Source organism: Erpetoichthys calabaricus, chromosome 1 (assembly GCF_900747795.2).
Source record: "Erpetoichthys calabaricus chromosome 1, fErpCal1.3, whole genome shotgun sequence".
NCBI classification, from domain to species: Eukaryota; Metazoa; Chordata; class Cladistia; order Polypteriformes; family Polypteridae; genus Erpetoichthys; species Erpetoichthys calabaricus.
In genome coordinates, this window is record NC_041394.2 from 281949835 (window position 1) to 281973588 (window position 23754).

The 23754-nt window shown below is 36.6% G+C and overlaps 1 long non-coding RNA gene across 1 annotated transcript; it reads right to left on the reverse strand.

Annotated features, from left to right (window-relative positions):
* Positions 1 to 11535: 11535 nt before the first annotated feature.
* LOC114646706 (uncharacterized) lies at positions 11536 to 16301 on the reverse strand. The gene is made up of 2 exons (XR_003715393.1): positions 15949 to 16301; positions 11536 to 12123 (listed from the first exon to the last, which is right to left on the reverse strand). It is a non-coding gene; the product is annotated as an uncharacterized LOC114646706 (long non-coding RNA).
* Between the last annotated feature and the right edge of the window lie 7453 nt (positions 16302 to 23754).

The window sequence follows — 23754 nt, forward strand, 5'->3', positions numbered from 1 at the left end:
AAGTCGCACAGTGCCCGAAATAAAAAAAGAAGTTGTCACATATCAAAGTCGGCGTGAAAAGGGGACTCGTAGCCCACCGTCTGAGTGTCATATGAAAGTTTATTAGGGTACAGTGAAAAAAAAGGCACACAATGTGAAAAAAGCACGAAATGTCAACTTTAATCTCGAAATTTCCACTTTAATCACGTAGTTTATTTTGTCATTAAAGTAGAACATCATAAACGTCATCTTAAAATCGTTTAATTTACTAGTTTCTCAAATCCCATTGTAACTAAGGTAGCATGTTAAATGCTTTGTTGTGTATTTGATCTTATATGTGCTCTATGTGCCTGAATTACTACGTGCTCTTCCTCCGACAGGACACAGAATCCATTACGTTGGTAATATTACAGCTCTCTGAATAATTAAAATACTGAGAAGTATACGTGATATCATTTTCATGATGATATGAGTTAAAGCATGTTATTAAACATGGGAACATGGTGGCGCAGTGATTGTTCATGTCTTACAGCAAGATGCTTGCTGTGCGATGCGCGACCTTCAATAAAATACTTTATTGTAGCAGTACTGTCTTTTTCAAATGTACTAATCCCCAATTCCTGTCCTTACTTTTCTTTCTCCAAATACCCAATCGCAACACAATCAGCTCTGTAATGGATGTTAAGCCATCTGAAAGCTTAGAATGCCGATTCTTCAAAACTTTTAAGAAACATCGAAATATCTTCGTAATGTTTAATTATTCTATCCATCTATCCTTCCAGTGTTGCTCCAGCCACAGTATGAATACAGCACGAGGCAGGAACAATCCGTGAACGAAGCTCAAGCTTGCTAGCGCTGCGGCACCGTGTTGTTAAAGTTTTATCTGTATAATATAATCAACATATTTTGCTGCATTTCATCTTAAAAATACGCGCTTTATAAAGTGGCTCAGGTTGTGCAATATTATAACTGTATCATAAGTACAATTACCTCACGGTAACTTGCAAGTACAAACAGTTCTACAAGGAGCACTTGATGGACTGATTGAGTGTGTTTAGAGTTCTTGGGATGAAATGGTTTGTGAACCGCGAGGTCCGAACAGGAAAGGCTGTGGAGCATTGATCGGATGAGAGTACAGTAATCCCTCGCTATATCGTGCTTCGCCTTTCGCGGCTTCACTCCATCGCGGATTTTATATGTAAGCATATTTAAATATATATCGCGGATTTTTTGCTGGTTCGCGGATTTCTGCGGACAATGGGTCTTTTAATTTCTGGTACGTGCTTCCTCAGTTGGTTTGCCCAGTTGATTTCATACAAGGGACGCTATTGGCAGATGGCTTAGAGGCTACCCAGCTTACTTTTCTCTCTGTCTTGCGCTGACTTTCTCTGATCCTGACGTAGGGGGATTGAGCAGGGGGGCTGTTCGCACACCTAGACGATACGGACGCTCGTCTAAAAATGCTGAAAGATTATCTTCACGTTGCTATCTTTTGTGCAGCTGCTTCCTGAAACGACATGCTGCACGGTGCTTTGCGTACTTAAAAGCTCGACGGAGGGGGTGTGAGCTGCCGCCTTCAACAGCTTTGTGCTGCGGTGCTTCGCATACTTAAAAGCCAAACAGCCCTATTGATTTGTTTGCTTTTCTCTATCTCTGTGACATGATCTGCTCCTGATGCACACTCCTTTGAAGAGGAAGATATGTTTGCATTCTTTTAATTGTGAGACGGAACTGTCATCTCTGTCTTGTCATGGAGCACAGTTTAAACTTTTGAAAAAGAGATAAATGTTTGTTTGCAGTGTTTGAATAACGTTCCTGTCTCTCTACAACCTCCTGTGTTTCTGCGCAAATCTGTGACCCAAGCATGACAATATAAAAATAACCATATAAACATATGGTTTCTACTTCGCGGATTTTCTTATTTCGCGGGTGGCTCTGGAACGCAACCCCCGCGATGGAGGAGGGATTACTGTAGTTCAAATAGCAAATGGCTGAGGCAGCGAGTGCTGTATACCGATAATTCTCTTTCCGATCGCTGTAGATCTGTGATTCACACTCAGATACAGTGATATAAATACTCCGAGTGGTGCAGTGAGAGTAATATGGAAAAAGATGATCCGCTGTGGCAACCCCTAACGGGAGCAGCTGACAGAAGAAGAAAAAGGTGCAGTGAGAGTAACAACGCTAAAGCAGTTATGGTATTTAGAATAGTTTGACCACTCTGTGGACCATTATATTGTTACAGGTTAATTACAATCAGATGCATTAAATTTATGAACGATATGTGGTTAATTTCAGTGTATTTGATAAAGACACCGTCATGGATGTGGATCTAAGAAAGTTTAACCACACAGGAACAGTAGCACTGCTTTGACGCTGGGTGCCGCCAGTCTGCAAAACCGAGTGGAGAACTTGCGTACGACAGGGTATGAGGTACCGTGGAAAAGTGCATGGCTTTACGCCAAGTGTAGGTTTTATACATCGCAATTTGAATGTAGAAACGTTCTTACGCAACATTTCTGTGCGTACGCACCGTTTATACATGAGGCCCTTGGTCCCTATATTGCATGCATGCCTTTCAGCCAAATCTCCCTAAAATCAGTTCTTCAACGGTGACATGACTAATATACTGTATCTTCTCTCACATACGCATAGAAAGGATATATACAAACATATATCCTCACATAAATGTCTCTGTTATTGTTTTTTTTTGTTTGTTTTTTGTTTTTTTGTGCATGTTAGTTGTGCCGATAGGCTTTGCCCATCTTTCCCAGTGGACATAACTCAACCTCTGGCCCATACAATTCCCAAATTCCACAACATACCTCGCATTGCAGAACAGATGTTAAAACCTACTTTTAAATATGGCATCCAAACAAGGAATTAATATTTTCCTGAACATGCACATAAACAATAGCAGTAAATTATACTACTGTATGTTTTATTTAACTTTTAAAGGAACTCATTGCCATTCTACATCTTCTCATTGGCAGTTAAGGAACAATTATAAACGATTACAAGAAATATGAGGAATTGCTTGAAAAATGTACTGAACAGATGACATGACACAGAATCTGTAATCAAACTACATCTAATGAACTTAATAATTCTGTAGGTACACAAAAGTATGAGTATTGATGAAGTGTGAACAAATATATATTGCTTATTTGTGTGACATAAGGTGTACACCAAATATATAAAAGCCTAACAGACTGGGTGCATTTTTTGACAATTTCTTATTTTTAAAATGTATAAATTGCAAATGGATAAACTCCATGGATACAAGAGAATGTGCAAATAAAACAGTGATTCCATAAACAGAATATCCTTGAAGGAAGCACATAAGCCACAAGTAATTTCATAGGTGAAGACTATCAGCAGGCTTTGACCAGTTTCTTCCGTTATGATTGGACGCTCTGGCCATTCCCCATCTGCTTCCAACCCTGAGCTTTATTCAGTACTCTTAATGATCTGGGTAAGAACGTCAACAGTTTATTCACATAATATCCGCAAGCACAAAAATGCCTGTATGATGATTGGGCTTTGTTTTCTATGATCATGATCATATTGACATTCTTTTCTTAGTAAAAGACAAATTAGTCTATATTGTATACTTTACAGATTATATCAATAAGTCACCTGAACTGGAAAAAAGAAATATCAGCTTAAAATAGGAATACATCCCTCATATACACAAAGATCTGGGTCTGACAAAATATCAGCCCCCTCTACTTCAACCCTGCAGCCAGAACCAACTGAATAAATGCAATTGACAATGTTTATTAGTATTTATAGGAAATCTGACACCATCTAATACTTTCATTTTACAATCTGAGTAGATACAGTAGCACATATTATAAAACTTAAACAATAATTTACATTGGGATTAGCAAGCTTTACATGAAGAGATAGCAATTTGGGAAAACACAATAACCTATACATGCCTTTAATAATAATAAAACACAAATATAGCAAAAACCTCATGATTACACGATTTGGGAAGTAACACGTTCATCGTTTGGCTGCCTTGCTTCCCCATAAGTGATCACAATGATCCCTGTCACTGGTTCGCTCAAACTGAGACTGTTCAGTAAAGCTAAATGAAGGGTGTGATGCTGGATTTTGCTGACGTCAGATGTTGACTCTCACAAACTGTGCTGCAAACATCAAGTTCTTCAGCTGCCAGTAAGACGTAACTGACCGTTTCTACAGAGATACAAACAAAAATGTTATGTTATGTCTCTATTTAATATTCTAACTCAACCAACTAATATAGGCCGACATCTATCACTAGGTAAAAGTAGAAAGTAGAAACACAACTAAGAGAAGAAACAGACTCTTCTTCTCCTTCTCCCTCATTCCTTCCTTCTCACCAGATGTTTTATAAGTTCTGGTGCGATTTTTATGGCTAGATGCCTTTCCTGATGCCAATGCTCTGTATGTATCCATGCTTGAAACCAGCTCTAAAATGGAAGAAAATAGGAGGCGAGATAGAGAAGAAACATAGAATAATAATTAATTAACCCGTGGCTACTATTGGTTTCATTTTTATGAGAAGCCATCAATCCTTGGAGCCCCTGTGCATTGGCCTGACAGGCCCATTCCAGCATCCCTGTTTGGTTTACTTCCCGTCAAATCTCCATAACTAACCAGACCCAGGTAGCACTTGCACCTTTGCATACGTCTGTTTTAAAGTTTGACATCTAAACATAGTGGTTCTGCTTAACTGCTTACACAAATTAGATACCTGCAACAGTTCACAATACTAAAACTAATTTGAAACTTCTAAGTAAGCAATCTTTGGTTTATAAGTAGTAATTTGACATTGAGCAATATTACACTCTTAATTATAAGCACAAAAAGTGTCTAAGCTTTGCATGTCAAGACAGACAATACATTTTTTGGAGGCATTGACTTTGATTAAGTCAATGTAAGTGGCTACTTTTAAAAAGGACATATTTTAATGAAATCCATACCTAAAGCATTATTCTTGGAGTTCTGAGGATTATCAAGCAAAATGTAAAACATTACTTAAAACAGGGTTTTAATACATTTGAGCTTTCATATAATTATACTTGGCAGCACTGGTCTCTTGAAAGAGTGCCCTACAGTGATGTCTCTAGGATCTTGTTTGGTGAAGCATTTCTTTTACATTCTGGGTATTTGACTGGCTTTAAGCATTGTGGGACTCTTCTGCATAATCAGCTTTTTCCTTTCTTGTTGTCTACTCAAAAATCCCTCTGGTGCTTGTGCAAGCACATCAGCCTTCTTGGAGAAACTGTCACTCGCTGCTGATTAGGGAGTAGTTTTTGCAGGACTTTTGACAAATATTGGCTGGTGGAATGACAACTAAATTTGTTCCGCTGGGCTTAGAACCCCTTTCACTGAAAGACTGCCCTATTTCTTGAGGATCAGCCTGATATAGAACTACTTTGATTAATTAATACATTAATGAATTGGACTTACTTTAAACCAGTGGCACTTGCCTTAGAATGTGCATTATGTATGTTTTAAAGTCTTAGCCAAGTTTTTTTTGTTTTTGTAATTTGAAAGTCTTACAGATTTTATCATAAATAATACTGAGAGATCAAAACCTGAATACTATAGTACAGCATCTCAACAGTGTGCCTGCCTTTCTTTGTATAATACACATTCTTACATTCCTTTGCTTGGAGGTGTGAGGCAGCCACGGTCTTTTTTAGAGTCCTGAGCCCGCATTTATCAAGCATCTAAGAATTACTCTAAAACTTGAAGTAGAATAAAAATTTATCCTACCTCAGAGTAGGACATGAGAAGTAGTTATGAAGTATCCTACACCCACTCCCAGGGAAACATCAGAGTTCACATTTGAGAATGAATGACGTCATGATTTTACAGCAGCCCGAGCTGCACAGTGGTGCTCATGATGACATTTTGTAGTTTTCTTGGACATCATGATGACACTTTGTAGTTTTCTGATACAGGAGAAAATAGGGTGAAATTACACCTTTTATTGGCTAACTATCTATCTATCTATTTAGATAGCCAATAAAAGGTGTCATTTCACCCTATTTTTTCCTGTATCAGTCTATGGCTAACACGGTTCAACACTCTACTGCTATAGTTTTCTGATACTAACACGGCTTCACCACAAAGACATTAATAATATTAAAAGAAGAAACATGATAATGTTGGATTTTCTGGTAAACTGCACATAATTGTAGCCACTTCACCAACAACATCATAAATAATCTAGAAACGAGCACTGAGATGGGAAAACCGAGAGACACACACACACTGAATGATAGTAAAGGCCAATAACGGACATGTTTTTTAAGAATGAGCAGTCCATAGCTATACTTTCAGAAGAAACCCCTTCCCACTGTTATGGCTATAGAAAGCACCTCGTATAGAACAAAGTTATACTGAAACTAGCTATGGCTATGAGTCATATTCATTCTACCATTGTACTGTGGTGTGCTGTGCCTCTCTCCGTAATCCCCTCTTATCTTCTGCGAGGCTCTATTTATCCAATGGTCCAGGAGTCTTGGCCTGCCTTCTTGAAACCACCCAGGCTAGTAAAGTGTAACATGTTTGTGGAATGTACACTGTAAAAAATAAATCTTGCGTGTGTGAAAAATAATAATAAAAAATAGCTATCTATACGCAAAATAATCATTACTTTAATTAATAAAAATGTGTTTTACCCTTTTTATTGATTATTTAATTCTAATTCAATAAAAATCCTGCGGTGTGTTGGCACCCTGCCCAGGATTGGTTCCTGCTTTGTGCTCTGTGTTGGCTGGGATTGGCTCCAGCAGACCCCCGTGACCTTGTGTTCGGATTCAGCGGGTTGGAAAATGGATGGATGGATAATTCAATAAAAAAAATTAAGAATAATGTTAACTTATTATTTTTTCTTAAAATGTAAACATTTTTTATAACTTATTCTAAGTAAAAAAACTATACTGTTAATTGAACACATTTAAGTTAAGTTAAATTTAATGACACAGCACTTCCTCTCACATCGAAATGTAATGACACTGCACTTCCTTTCACATCGATTTCTTGGTCTTTGCAACAACACATTCAGCTGTAACGCTTAGCCATAATAAGAGCTATTTTACTAGGAATGTGTAAGTATAAAGCATATTAATTCCGTAATGAATAACTAGTATTTCATTTCGTATAGTTACAGACGTAAGCATTTGTTGTTTTCACGAAACCTTTCCCTTCATGCTGTGGGAAACATGGCGAGCGAGGTAGCGTCTTTCTAGCAAACTACCTTGTTGGTTTGCTTTAAGAAGCAAGCACATTTCTCGGATAGTTACATATGTTCATTTTTTTTTTTTTATCGTTTAAAACTTTTATTTTACACAGAAAAAGAAAATGACACTTTGAGATAAGTTTGAGAACGCTATGGCATAAACAACATAAAAAGACGCTTGCCTAATCATCACTGTATTATTTGACCTCTTATTTAATTAGTGTTCTACATAGGTAATGTATTTATTTTAACACTGTGATTTATTTAGCGATGTTTGATTTCCTATGTCCTATTTTATTTCAGGATTTTTGCTATCGCATACTGAAAAGTAGTGGAAAAGGCAGCCATTCATCCATCCATCCATCCATTTTCCAACCCGCTGAATCCGAACACAGGGTCACGGGGGTCTGCTGGAGCCAATCCCAGCCAACACAGGGCACAAGGCAGGAACCAATCCTGGGCAGGGTGCCAACCCACCGCAGGACACACACAAAACACACCCACACACCAAGCACACACTAGGCCAATTTAGAATCGCCAATCCACCTAACCTGCATGTCTTCAGGACTGTGGGAGGAAACCAGAGCGCCCGGAGGAAGAACATGAAAACTCCACGCAGGGAGGACCCAGGAAGCGAACCCAGGTCCCCAGATCTCCCAACTGCGAGGCAGCAGCGCTACCCACTGCGCCACCGTGCCGCCCGGCGGCAATTCATTTAAGCGGATATGTTGCCATAAATGCAGGAAGTGTTTGAAGAGCGCCATCTGCATCAGGATTTCACTTTTTCACTCTCTACGTTTCCTTCCCGTTTACCACTCATTCCTGGGACATTATTTGAGTTATACTTTTTGTGTAAGTTTAAAAAAATGAATGTCAGTAATTCAATAAAAATTATCCTCAGATATTTGATTTAATTTTCCTTTGAAAATATAACTCAGTTGTTGTGACTGTGTATGTTCAAATAAATAAAGATATATGGAATTTTAGCATGTATTTGTTATACAGTCTTTACTGTCCAGCATTGCATTGTTACTCATTTTTTTTAGTACTGTAATTCAAATGAAAATCGGAGTAAAATAAAACCATTTTTGCCACTACTTATATTTAATCAAACTCATTTATTTTAGGTAAATTTAAGTAAATTAATAAATTAAGTTTACTCAATAGTGCAGTATATTAAATCTACTCAAAAATATTGCTTGTAATTTGTTGCCTTATTTTTTTTAAGTACTTTTAACGTGTTATTTTTTACAGTGTAGAGCTCAGTGTACCTATGTGACATTTTGTATCTATTATCCATCCAGGCATGCTTATCTTCAGAGTATTATGCTGGTTACCACAGTACAGTTTGCATCCATGGCCACTTGTGTGTTGATACTGTGATATCACTAATGGTTCAAATATTCAAGCTCATCCACACTGGCAATGATCTTTATGTCTATCTCGATTTGCAAGAATGCATCTTGTTTTAATATTAATTCTCTGTAACGAAATGTATTATCTGTGTATTACCTCAAGCAGTGTAAGGGTAATGGTTGGTTGTGACATACCCAATCATTGCTATTTCAAAGCTGCATTTTACACATAACATTAATAGCACTTTCATTTTGGCAAGCAGTGCATGGATTCTTCTCATGGATGGAGCTATCATGTCTTGTACAAGATTTGTTACAAATATTTTTCCATCTCTGTCAAATCAATGTCTTTTTATGAGCTGATTGTTGTCCAGTGTTTCCAAAACATTCAGCCTTTCCTGGAATGTGCATGCTGATCTCTGGTTGAATGCCATCTTCTGGCAGTTCCTTGAGAGTTAGGACAGCTCATGAGCTCTCCTAAATCCGGGTGAAGTTAGGGGTAGTTTCCTAAAAATGGAAAATTGATACAATGATTTTATTCCTCTTCCTAAGAGTAGGACCACATTTGCCTCATTCTGAGATTTTTGAACCAGTTAGGACTGTTTGTCTAGTGTGAGTTGCTTGATAAATGCTGGTACTGGTTTCAAATTCTGGCCCAGTCACTGATAGTAAGTTTTCACAGTGTTTGCACTGTATAGTGTGTTTTAATGGTTAGCCTTCCCAAAGGCATATATACTGGATTTATTATATGTCAATGAGTTCTGTGACAAACTGGTACTCCATCTAGGGGTTGGTTCCTGCCTTGCATTTAATGGCGCTGTTTTTAGATCCAGAAAAATCTGCCCTGAATTTTAATAACTACAATTTATTATGTTTGGGTTAATTGATAATCAGAATACTGTTGAGCAGAGAAATCATATTTGATAAAATAAGTCTACTTGTGTTTATGTACATTTTGTATACTGAAAACATTTTTGAAAATTCTACAATATTGGCAATGCAGTATCAGTGCATGCTCCCAACCTCTCCTCTCTTTCTCTTTACAATATTAGCTGTGTTTACCCCCTCCCCCCCCCCCCGAAATACTGTTTGTATGGAGTGTAGTAAAACACACAAAAACAAAGTCAAAGGGTTAGGGACCATCCCTTTTCAGTAGAGTAGACTGATGCAATGATAAGACTTGAGTCCAGAATAGAACTGATTAATACAAAAACGGCTGACATATATATAATGAAACAGCAGGAAGTGATGTAACAAGCGAGTGGCCTTCTGGGATCAGAGTGACATCATCTGGAGGTGGGACCTTGAGGGGTGGAATCGGAAGTGATATCATAAGGTGTTATTTAGTTGGAAGTGATTATTAGACTGGTTCTTCAGTTCTGCGGGTAAAAGAGGAGGAAGAGTTAGAATACATTGCCCACCCCAGGTCTGGCGGGAACATACAGTTATTTGAGTCCGTAAAATATTTCCCAATCGCTTGTGTGTGACAGGAGTTAAAATGAGGTTTGTTCAATAAAAAAATAATTTTACAGTAATAAATACAATTTTTATACGAACTTACTGAACAAATTGTTATGAGCACCTGTACACCTGCTTATCCATGCAATTATCTAATCAGTGGATCATGTGGCAGCAGTGCAATGCATAAATTCTTGCAGGAGCTTCAGACAATGTTGGCATCAACATCAGCATGGGGGAAAAATGTGATTTCAGTGATTTCAATTGTGTCATGATTGTTGGTGCCAGACAAGCTGGCTTCAGTATTTTTCCAATTGCTGATGTCCTGGGATTTTCACCTCCAGCAGTCTCTAGAGTTTATTCAGAATGGTGCAAAAAACATCCATTTAGTGGCAGTTCTTAATAAGAAAATGCCTTGTTTATGAGAGAGATAGTCAAACTGGTTTGAGCTGACAAAAAGGCTGCAGCAACTCGGATAACCACTGTGCACAAAGGTGGTGAGCAGAAAAGCATCTCGGAATGTAGAAAATGGCAAAAACTTGAGGCATTTGGGCTATAACACCAAAAGACCATGTCAGGTTTCACTCTGGTCAGCCAGGAACAGAAAGCTCAGGCTGCAGTGAACACAGGCTCACCAAAACTGCTGAAAACTGGAAAAATGTAGTCTGGTCTGATGAATCTCAATTTCTGCTGAGGCACACAGATAGTAAAGTCAAAATTTGGCATTAACAGTGTGGGTCCATGCACCTAACCTGGCTTCTGTCAACAGTCCAAGCTGGTGGTGATGGTATAATGGTATGTGTTCTTCAGTGTTTGTGGTCACTTTTTACACTTTATCATAAGGGTGAAGTTTCCTGCATAAAATATGTTCCAAAGATAGCCTAAAGATGAGGGTGTTTTGGGTCTAGAGAACCAAAAACAGAGTGGAACTATCAAAATGCTTGACGGGTTGAGCAGTTATACCAGTGAGTTATGAGGCACCAGACAAAAAACCAGAAGTGATTTCAAAAAGTTTGTAAGTAATTGTTATGAACAAAATAATTAAAATGAATGACCTTAACACTATTATGTGAACAGTATTATTTGAAAAGCAGTTAAGTCCACAAGCATGTTCATGAAAATGAACCAAATATGACTCAGTGTAACTCTATGAAAGGTCATTGAATAACAAGTACATCTTTCCTCCTAAACAATGTGCACATTCACGGTTTGGCAGAGGAAACATGGGATGATTATGTATTTAAAGACATGACATGACTGAATTTGTTGCATTTTCTGCAAGTGAATCGAGTTAGTAATGTGTAGAACAGTTTCATGTACCCACAAACACTGTTGAAAGTATCACTGTGGAGAAGTGTAAAACTTTGCACCTTTTTGGATTCAACAGGCAACTAGGAAAGTGATACAGTATGTTGTATTGTCACAACTATTTCTTCAGTTTGTTTAATGCACCTAAATATACTGTACACAATAATCTAAAAGGAGTACATAAATCAATTTTATCAGGCTAAAAATGTATGTTTTATTCATTTGTACAAAACATATTGAAAATATCAGTCTGCTCTTAACAGTAAAGTACAATAAGAGTAATAAGTAAGTACATACAGTCAAAATGCACATAAATTTCACCTACTCAGTTTTATAGACATTAATAAAAGTAATGTAACACAAAAATTTTTAGGAAAGAGCATTTTGCATGATTTTGTGTTTTTCCCAAAACATGATTAGGTTGCTCCTAATAAATCTTTCCATACGCCAAGAAAAGATATGAAATGTGTAAAAAGTAACTTGGCAGGCAGATGACATGGAGAAGCCAAGAAAGGTTGGGGTACCATCCTGGTAGCCCCGTAAAATAACAAACTGAAAAGACAGCTGCAAACAACTCAAGCAAAAAAAAACATAAATTGATTAATCTTTCTGCAAGTGGTCATCAGTAGGAGCTCTGTTTTCTGGAATAGTCAGTTTGGCATCTGACGCCACCATCCGGGAACAAGCTAGATTTGTATGCTCTGGGGACCAGGAAGGGCGGCGTTTCTCATGTGGTGGGTGGGGTTTTAGTCATCCATATTGGGAGTTTTTTCTTGGCTGTTGAGAAGGAAGAAGAAGATAAGGTTAGCGTCAGCACCTCCTCCTGTTCCAGGGTGGTACTGTTGATTACCTCATCAGAGCCAGGAAAATGGATTCCGTGCACGGATGTGTGACAAATGAGGTATATGAATTTTTTCATTTTATTTTCACAAAATCCTCTCTTTTAGTTGAAGAATTTACAGTTCTTGTACTGTATTTATAACTTCGTACTCCAACTTGTGGATAGACACGACCTTACCACAGCAGCATAACATGGCCCAACCAGCATGTAAACACTACATAGGAAGAAAGTAACGTGACTACACATAAAAAATGTATGTATAAGAAACTGGGAAGTTTAACATTTACAGCCACTATGTTAGCGTTAGGAATAAAAACAAAGGCTATGCTTTCTTAAAAAGTACTTACACATTGAAATACTCGGTATATTGTACTTTTGTTAGTTGATTTCAAACTGCAGCTGATGTTGATGTACGTATAGCCTGTACATATACTGTAATTGCAAGATCAGTCACGCTTCTTTTAGTTATTCAAGTTATTGTCATAATTAAATTAAAATATCATATGATAACCACTATTGCTATTAGCAGTGTGCAGATTGATTTTAAATAAACATATCCATATCAGGAAAATAATACAATTAAATCACATGAAATATTGAAGTATAACTTGAGCAAGCATATTTGTGTATTTGAAATGCCACTGTAGTTAGACTGCTTGACCTCTGGCATTATTACTTTGTGGGATAATTTTCCAGCGGTCCTAAAAATACCCTGTGTTTTTCTGGCTTTTAAAACTACATTATCTGCCAGAGTTCAGACATCCTTGTGATTTACAATTACTTACCATAGACAATAGCTGCTTTTGCAGCAGTTACATTACTCTAAATATTTAACCCTGTAAAACTCAAATATAAAAAAATGAACAATCTGTTTCACCTTTCAGATGTTTCTGATGCAGAAATTAAAATGTTTCCACATTATTTTATATTTTAATTAGTTTGTAGGTAAATGTTGTTAATATTGCAATGTTGGGCCTAGTTGGGTGCAGAATTGCTGTATTTATACTCACACTGTCCAAACAAATATAAAGAACAACTAAGGGTTTAATTGCAGGTTTGACTACTATAAATTATGAATAATAATTGCACAACAGTTGCATTTTTTATGAATCATAATAATAAAAACAATAAAAAAGGATACAATTGTATTTAGAAACTTAATAAAATCTGTCAAACATCCCAGGTTTTAACAGTGTTCATTTACAGTGACAGTCCTAAAGACAGTTCTTTTCATCTGAAAAATTTGAAATCTGTCACCTGAAGATGGTCTCAAAGGGCTCCTTGATGCCTGTGTTGCTAGGCTCTTATTGCAAACCCATTCAAGGACCTTATCACCTGTCCCTGATCAATACAACAACCATTCCCCCTAAACATTTCAGAACATTCAGAACTTGTTTCTACCTAATGCAACATGCGGCTGTTTGGGTAAACAAACAAAATTCCAGAAAAAATCCCAGAATCAGTAGATACAGATAGAGTTTTAAATACTGCTACAGAAAGAGCTTCAAATACTGCAATGAGAAATAATTTATTCCATTATTTCATTCTCGTCAAAACTCCAAATTGTAAGAATGAAAATTGTGTAAGAAAAATTAGATTAAGGGGACACATAGTCAATCAGAGGTAATATACAGTAGGTATTTCACATGAAGTGTTTCGGCATGGATAAAGGGTTAATAATAAATATGATTTAAGCTTTTCAAACATATCAGGAAACCAGATAAAGGTCAATTGAACAACAAGGAAGTCCTCTCCAATGCTTTGCAGAAGTGGCCAACTGTCATGTATCCAGAAAATCTTGGCAGTTGTCACATACACAAACAACAAAATTTGTAAAATTACAACAAAGACATAATAAGCCCAAAATCTATTTTGATGAATATATTCCAAGGTAACTAAGTATCTACATAATCTAGACCAAGGGGGGGGGGGGGGGCCACCTCCGGTCCTGGGGAGCCCCAGTGGCTGCAGGTGTTCATTCTAACCATCTTCTTAATTTGTGACCAGTTTTTGCTGCTAATTAACTTATTTTGTCTTAGTTTTAATTTACTTGACCCAGACCCATTACTTTTGTTCTTTTTCCTTAATTAGCAGACAAACAATAATGAGACAAAATGAGCCGCCATACGACCAGCTAACCTGAAAATAAAGAAATGTGAATGTCTCGGTAAGGTTGATCAGCTCAGGTCACCAGAGCATTTTGACAGTGTTCTTAGAAAAAACCAGAAAATGAACAGTCTTATGAAAGACTGCTGTGGCATGACGTGAGCAGCAACAAGCCATGGAAATAAATAATGGGTTTAATTAGCAGCAAGAATTGGCTTCTCATTAAGAAACTGGTTGGAGTGAAATTGGTTGGAGTTGGAAGCCCTGATTTAGCTGTTCATCTGTTGGCTTGCTTCATATCTCATTTCTGTTTGGCTGCCATTTAATGAAGAAAAGACTCGATTCAGATGCTATTAAATGAAGGGAAAAGAAGTTAATTAGCAGTGAAAATTGGCCACTAAAAAGGGTTAGAATGAAAATCTGCGGCCATTGTGGCCCTCCAGGATTAGCTAATTAACTATATAAATGTGGCCTTTTTCAAAACAAAAACATTTATGGGTTTATTTTTAGGAGAGCTAAAGGTATTGCTGTGATTTTAAAACTGTGGGCCTTACAAGGTTAAAAACTTTGGCCCCTGGGAATCTAATGTGGATAAATCAGGTAAACGATAGCTTGAGAGGAACATGAACCCAACTTAATAGTGAGAGATCATTCTATAAACTTCAAAATGGTATGAAGAAAAAAATAATTCTGGTATTTTTGCATTGTTTACTCAAGGGAAGTCACTGAGAATTTTGCTATGGACTTTAGGACCATATATGGAGAAGACTGCAAGGCTTACTACTAATCAGATAATAAGAATTGAACCTTTTTTGGCAGTGAGATAATTGTAATTGTATTCGTAATGTTTTAGTATTTAATCAGGAATGCATAATTAGCCAACATTTGCTCCTGTTTTTTATGTAATATTGCTCCTGCTATGTATTTTTTTTAAATTAAGTAGCACCAATAATTTAAACAAACACTGGGATGAATTAATGTTATGAAAAAACAAACCTGCCACAGATCATTAATGATCTGGTTTAAACTATTGACACAGGCCTACAAAACTGTATCACTTATCAAAGAAAACAAAAGTCAGAAATGTGTTAATATTAGAAAAGAGGGGGCATCAGTGTTTAATTGTTTTAAGAGCAAGTATCCTGCCCTCCAAATCAAACAGCCATTATTGCATTGAACTTGCAATTTTGCTATTTGATTATCTAAAAATATTCAATATTGAATAAACACTGGAGTTAAAATGGACAGAAACTAATTCTTGAAGATTCCATAATTAAACTACTGAACAATCTTTATACTTTCTAATATTATAAACTAATGAAGGTATATATTTACTCATATGTAAAAGCAAAGTATTTTGTCACCTGTATGGGGATTTATTAGGCAACCCCAAACCCAGAATAACACTAAGGGAACCCAGATAAAAATGAAAAGGTGAATTTATTAACAAAAATAAATAGACAATGTTAGATAACACTGCAGAAGCATAAGAAAATGCACAATACTGAAAATAATAAAAACAAAAAAAAAAGAAATCCTCAACTTATCCTGGAATTCTGAGGGAATCTAGGCAAGTCCCTGCCACTCACTCTGCTCAGGACACTATGCTCACTGAATAGCCTTTTGTACAGTTTAGTTCTAAAAGGTGTACTTACCTGTGTGGTAGGGGCAGAGGCTCCTGGACAAATGGCTATGGTGGTAGTTAAGGGTGTCACCCGTTTGGGCCCTTAAGCACCAGTACACCAACATCCCACTGTTACTTCTTGCCATATCAGGGAAGGACGTCCATTTGGCCACATGAACTAACTGATAAAAGTGGCACATATGCCGGGCATGCAGAGGAACTGTGAGTCCCAGAGAAAGTGTAAAAATGAGAGCAACTGCAGTAAGCTGCCTGAAGTTGGAGGAACATATGTGTGTGTGCGTGTGTGTCTGTATATGTGTCGAGAGCACCACACACACATACACACACACTTACTAATGAAGACACCCAAAAAACAGGAAGAATTCCACCTAGAGTGAGGCTGCAGGGGTGAAAGGTCACAGGTGGCATCGCTGATTGGCTGGTGTTAATAATTAGCCAGGTAAATCAACAAAGCATATAAAACTGAGGGACACCCAACAGCTGTGATATCTTTTGACCATCTGGCGTTAGAGAGAAAAGTTGCTGAACAAACTGAATACTGATGCTTATCAATCAGTTCCTGTACTGTATATAAAGACTTACTTATTTTTCCACTGTTTTCTTGTGTTTTTAGGCTTGTGCCATTTTTCCCACTTTTGTTTTCCTGTACTCCTGATGAGAAGAAGAAAGAACAACAGTTGTCTAATCGTTTTGCTTTTCTTATTTTTTCAGCACCTTTGATTTGAGCCATTGTAAATACTGTACATATTCACCATCACTTTTTTATCATTGTATATAGTTTAATTCTGTGTCCTTGCAGTGGACTGCATTTAATTTGAAGTGCATGACATCAGAATTAATTTTGGTCTTGTTGGCACTATAATAAAGAGTTGTTTTCTTTTTGAACATTTTCTTTGATTCCATATTTCCATTTTTCCACCAATGGTTTGTTCGGTATGTTAAAGATGTCCAGAGTTTGAACGTGTGCAGAGGTGCTAGTGCATGGAGTGCCACACATATCTTCTCTCAAACAGTTGACAAATGACAGAAGCTGAAACAGGAATGCTGTTCCTTCTATTGTGTTCTAAATATCAAAAATTAAAGGATAAGTTCTATCACTAATAAAATATTAGGAGGCAATAATGAGTCTTATTATAGTAGTCTTTGTGGAAAACTGTGAGAAATTCTCAGAGGTAATATTGTTACTAAGAGCATTGTATAGCTTGTCTTTATATATCCTATATTTATTTAATATTTATAATCCATCCATCCATCCATTTTCCAACCCGCTGAATCCGAACACAGGGTCACGGGGGTCTGCTGGAGCCAATCCCAGCCAACACAGGGCACAAGGCAGGAACCAATCCTGGGCAGGGTGCCAACCCACCGCAGATATTTATAATCATAGTTGTTAATATTTATTACAGATTTTGTATCACATAATTTATTGTAACATCACTAAACTGGCATTCAGATTTGGATTTCATTTTAGGATAAAAGCATTAATTTATATTATTATAATAGGGTAATTTCCTCTGGTTTATGATTAAAAAAATCTGCTGTATACTTTAAATGAAAATGATCAATGACTGCAGTTTGTGAATATAATGCCATACATAATCAAATAAACAAAGCAAATTTCCCTTTGGGATAATAAAATCTACTTCACCTAACCACTTACACTGGGTCAACTATGTTCAGTTTCCTTATCTATGGATGATCCTGGTTGCTTTGAAACTGTGAATAGTAATAACTTAAATGATAAAAGTCATCACTCAGTAAATGCTTCGCATTTAATATGTTGGTCTATTCCACCTTTCACCCTTTGATACCTGAAAAGCTAATTAATAAATGATTGCTGAGATGGCATGCAGTGAAAATACCCATACATGAAAAGCATTTGAAAAAAGAAATCTCCTTTAAATGCATACTGTATTTGATAAATAATTCTGACTGAACTTATTTTATTTTCTTTTGGAAGTTAATTTAGATCATGGTGGTATAATTTATCAGTTTACTGTTTAGTGATGCAAGTCAGAATATTTTTTTTTAAATCATAATTTAGCCTATTTAAACAGACAGATAAAATTAGTTTCATGTATACACACCCATACACATGCATATACGGTATATATATAATATATCTAATGTTTTTGCTAGAACAATGGCTGCAAAATTGAATATTTGGGAACAATCCAGTCCAGAACTTTTGTTACAGTGCAAGGATTTCAAAATAGTAGTGCAGCCAAATGACGGGTCTTCTTTTCACCCAAAGTATACTCTAATATGCCCAAAAAAGCTTCACTATGAGTGTGCTTCTGTGTCTTTCGTGTATTCTTTCTCAGTGTGATATACCAGTATATGTCCATTTATATGACTTCTTTCTCTCAATTCAAGTACCTGTCCCTAATCTCTACCTGGTCACCAGTCTTGTTAACAGTTGCTGGGTGGGTCTTCTAGTTGCATTAGTGGGTGTTGTATTGTATTGCTTGCTTAATTGTATAGTATTGCTGTATTGCTTAATCAAGTCAGGGCTGCCATTCACTGGGGCGAGAGCAGACAGCTTCATTAATCTCCAAATATGAGACGTCTCCCTTCTAGGCTTCTTTTGTATTTCTTCTTGTTGGAGGTAGTCCACACTTCCTACTTTGTCCTATTAATATTTCATTATATGTTTGTGAATTGGAGGGTGTCAGTAAAACACGCTCAAATATGATAAAACAAATGAAGTAATCGGAGGATTGACAAAAGTGAATTACTGGAGCATTACAGTATTCTTCAAAGCTGACATGGCCTGTTCAGCTCGGCATATCCAGAGTTATGGATTCATGTGATAAATAGCAATATTATATTTCAAATGTTAACATTACTTCTGCTGTAATTAATATTTATTTAAGATTAGTCACTAATACCTAAATTTTTTCTTTTTAAACTATCTAATACCATATAAGAACTTATTCTCATATTATATTGTCTCATTTTATATTATTGCAACTTGTTTTTATAAAACTCATTTATATACTTACTGTATATGAAATAGTACTGAGGCACAAAAATTACATGTGTGTGTGTGTAATTTAAATTCATTATAACTTTGAAACTGCACAAGATAAATCCTTTAAAATGTTCCTAATTGTTAGGTGGGTGTAATAACGGGGAATAAGACACTGAACAAAATGTTTTTAATACCTGTGTATCTGTAATATCAATTAACTTTCTATTCAAGTTTAAAAGGGTGTCATTCCCAAATAAATTAGCTTTGCAATGATCACAAATAAAGCTCATGACCAAATTTATAAATACAGGGGAAGCAGAGGAATGCAATCTTTTCTCACAGACAATTTAATGTGTGCTACTCCAGACTGAGAAATAAATACTGTGTAATTTACACATTTTATGCCTGAATGGACAAAAAGTGCACACTTTAGTTTATAAAGAATTGTCACAATTTTTTAGGTTAATTTGCAAAATGTTTCCTTTAATTACATTAGACATAATTTGTATATATATGATTTTTTTTTATGAATACCTCTTCCAATGGAGGAGCTTAGTAACACATAGGCCCCTCAGAGTAAAGCTCGTTCTTCTCTTTTCTTTGAAATTCCAATGACAGTGCAGGTCATGCTGGAGGGGTTATATGTTTAGGAAGGCCTGGACATGTTCAGGAATTCTGTAGAAGAATGTTAAGACTCTTGCTAGGGACAGGGTAGCCTGGCCTATCCAACTTAGTATGTTGCCACTGGGACCCTAACTAGAACAAATGACAGAGAGGGATTGACCTAGTAATTATATGAATGTTTTACCAATTTATTCTCAACTTTCTATAAACAGAATAAACATGGGATAAGTGATAACTGCTAATCCCCAATCTTATAAAAATATAAGAATTATATTATTTTATTGAATGAAATACTGCAGGGACACTGAAAAGGCCTTATGCTTGAATTCTTCTAAACGAATAATTTTAAATTGTCCTTTCCTTATTATCTTTGATAATTAATCCTTTAGTAATTGATTTACAGTTCAAGATCTGTGTATTAAGTTAATATAATGTCATGTTCTCACTATGCAAAATACAGTGAAGCTTCAAGAAGAGCATCCATCCATCCACCCATTTTCCAACCCGCTGAATCCGAACACAGGGGTCTGCTGGAGGCAATCCCAGCCAACACAGGGCACAAGGCAGGAACCAATCCCGGGCAGGGTGCCAACCAACTGCAGGACACACACAAACACGGGCCAATTTAGAATCGCCAATCCACCTAACCGCATATCTTTGGACTGTGGGAGGAAACCGGAGCGCCCGGAGGAAACCCACGGGGAGAACATGCAAACTTCACGCAGGGAGGACCCGGGAAGCGAACCCAGGTCCCCAGGTCTCCCAACTGTGAAACAGCAGCGCTACCCACTGCGCCACCGTGCCGCCCTCAAGAAGAGCATTTCTTTTTTTATTTACAGATTGGTTTAATTGTTCCATTATTTATTTGGTTGATACCTTTATGCAAGGCAACCTACAACATTTCAGATACAATTGGTTATATTTCTTTTGTTTTTCCAAGTGGAGCACAGGCTGGTGAAGTGACTTGCTCATGGTCACACAGTGTAGGTAGTGACATTTAAACCCACAACCTCTGGATTTGAAGGCCAAAGCCTTAACCACTGCACTAACTGCAAGTTATGTATATAATTTACAATAAGTGTGACACTGATTATAAGCTTATACTGTTTCTTTCTTATTCCCATTTTCTTGTTTATTTCATGCTGGGGATATTAGTGCTTCCACACACTTGACAAAGACACTGCTATTAACCAAGAAATGAGATGTTCTGTTGAATGGTGACCTTTAGTATTAACCATCATAGTTACTACATCAGATCATCATATGGTATTAGTTATTAACTCAGGATTGCAATATGATATTGTAGGTTACTTTGAGCCTAAGAGAGCCCATATTATTTTTATTTTGTGTTTATGTTATGAAGAAATAATGTTCATTATTTGTTTACTTTTTCTATTTGGATGTATCTCTGGTGCTATGATGCTTTGTCATCACCAGAAGTCTCATTTATAAAACACTGTGGGAATTCCAGCAAGAAAATATGTGCACGCCAAAAAATAGAAAAATGTATATGCGAAAAAAACATTTCAAAGCAATTTACCTTTATATATCATTAGCTGTGTAAGCCCGTGCTGTAAAAAGCCTGGGTCCTAAGAACTATTGAAATTATCAGAAAAAAAATTGAACTGCAGAGATGTCAGGTAGTTGAAAGGAACTACTCTGGGGATCTGTCTCCTAGGAGGTTTCGTTTTGCTGACATGCTCGTATCTTCCACGCATAGACGTTCATATATAAGATAGTCATCTTGTAAATGTGTAAATTTTTGAATATGACTCAAACCATGTTAGGTTGCAACCCTGGAACAAGCACTCATGGACTATGCAATTGAGCCACATACATATGCAATCACAATGCTGCAGAAGTTCATTGGCTGGTAGAGCAGCCTCCCACTTGATACACCCAACCACTGCTAACTGCATTTTTATTCCACTCTCTGCAATGTACTGAAGAGCTGCTCCTGACCTGTCAGACAGTTACCTCTGGCAGATGTCTGTTGTGAGAAAGTCAACCATTGTTAAAACTTGCATATGAATAGGTGTAACGGATTTCATGCAGTCTGTCTTTCTAACGCTGATGACCAATACAGCACATACTCCCAAAAGAAGCTCTCTTGAAAATCTAAATTGGTTCATAAGCAGTCACCATCATGGGCAAAAAAGGTTTGTTATCTTTATTTATGATTATTTGCATTGTTTATTTAAGCAGTACCAAACAAGACATGTTGTGTCAAACCATTAGGCTATAAATAGGCTGTAGAGCATTAGATTTAGAGCTTTCTGTATGGAGCAAGTGAATCACATATGTGGTTTAGCCAAAACAAACTGATGAAAAACCCAAAAAAGTTCATTCAGTGCAAAACTGTGGCGTTAGCCTTCTTAAAAGGGAAATCCAATTGAGTCTGTACGTATTCATAACTTTTGAGGCTTAATATGTTTGTTACATCAAAGAACATTATAAAAATGGATTGATGACGTGAACTATTATGTGTGTCGTCATTTGGCTGTTTTGGCTGCATTACCCTATTTTAAAAATTGTTATCTTTACTCAGTTTCTCCAATTTGTTGCATATGGATAGGACACAGTTGTTGTAAATATACACACATTCGCTCATCAAGTTTTATTTTATAAATGCTGAAATTGAGAAGATCCAATATGCACATTCCAAGTCACCTTTTGTGTATACTGTACACAAGTTCTATAAATCTGACCCCAGATGCACGGACATCACACAGAATTAAATGTTAAATTGACAGTCTTTATAAAAGTGAGCCAGGTATTGAAAGACTTTCTAAATTTTGTTCTAATAAAATAAAGGAAAGACTCTTTAGTGAAAATATCTCTTTGCTTTTCTATTTAAGTCAATTACTGTTCCGAAACGTTTTGCTTGATTGTAGTGTCTTTGAGTTTCGATTTGCCTGTAAGTAGAGACGTTTATGTCTGCTCCTGTAGTGTACGCTCTCGTGCTCCTGCTGACTTGTTTTATCCTCTCTAAAAGTGCCCCCTGTTACTCACAGAATAAAATCTTGTTGACTGTCTTTCTCACATTGAAATAACCGCACAATTAAGACAGTCTGAACCAAATTGTGGATACAGATTCAGATGAGATGGAGGGAAAGGTGAAAACATGGAAAAAATGCAAAATACAATACAAAAGAGTAATCCACAAGTTTAAAAACATAAAGAGGGCAAGTAAAAAAAAAAAAGCTGCAAATCTGAATCACAAAGTGCAAGCAACGTTAGGTAAAAGGACAAAAGCTTTGAATCACTAAACATTAAAAACCAAACATAGTTAAAAAGATCTAGTGAAACATGCAATGAATTCTATCAATGCTTTCCTTTTCATTTTTGTTACCCCACACATCACTTGAACGTCGTCTTATTACTGCAACCTTAGAACAGAATGAGACAAATGGTATGCAAACAAAACACAAAATGAGGGGCCAGGATTAAACACAGACCTTGAGACCGATTATTAAAGAGTTATAACCAGTGTGCGAAATACCACAAGGTAATCATGGGAGGTGCCAGTAGTGCTTGTGATGACCCAGAGAATGTCAATACATTGACATTTGCCAGTTTTAATTTGTTTTTCTTTTCTTGCAACTGTTTCTTTGAAATCATGTAAAGCATTTTGAGCTACATCCTATGTATGAAAATGTGGCATAGAAATAAACGATGTTGTTTTAAATGAATAACTGCAATGATAAACAGTTCAGGTGCATTCATTTCAAGATTTCAAAACAAGTGATTCAAAAAATTGTGAGAAAAAATGTTCTTTAAAATCTCAATAAATTGAAAAGAAAAAAAATCACAATAAAGTCTTCCCTTTTTCATAACAAATGGGGCTTAAAACAAAAATAAGCAGTCCCAGTTTTCCACAAATTTCAGGGTGAGTTTAGCTACTACCATAGCCCATCCAGCACCAAACTCTCCTTATCCCAGCTGTCCCAAAATAAAACTCTTATGATTATCACTTGTGGCAAATACTGTATAGTCTACTTAGGGTACTACATGAGAGACAGATAGATTTGACTTTTCACAGAGGTTCTTTAAAAAATAAATACATGTGAAGCCCAGGGCACCTACAGCCACCCTGACCCTGATACAGACAGTCAAGACACAACTTTTGCCACATAGTACACTGTTTATTTATATAAACACAGTCCAGCACCAGCCCATGCCACAGTCCTTTTGCTACCAGTCCTTCCGCCTCCACTC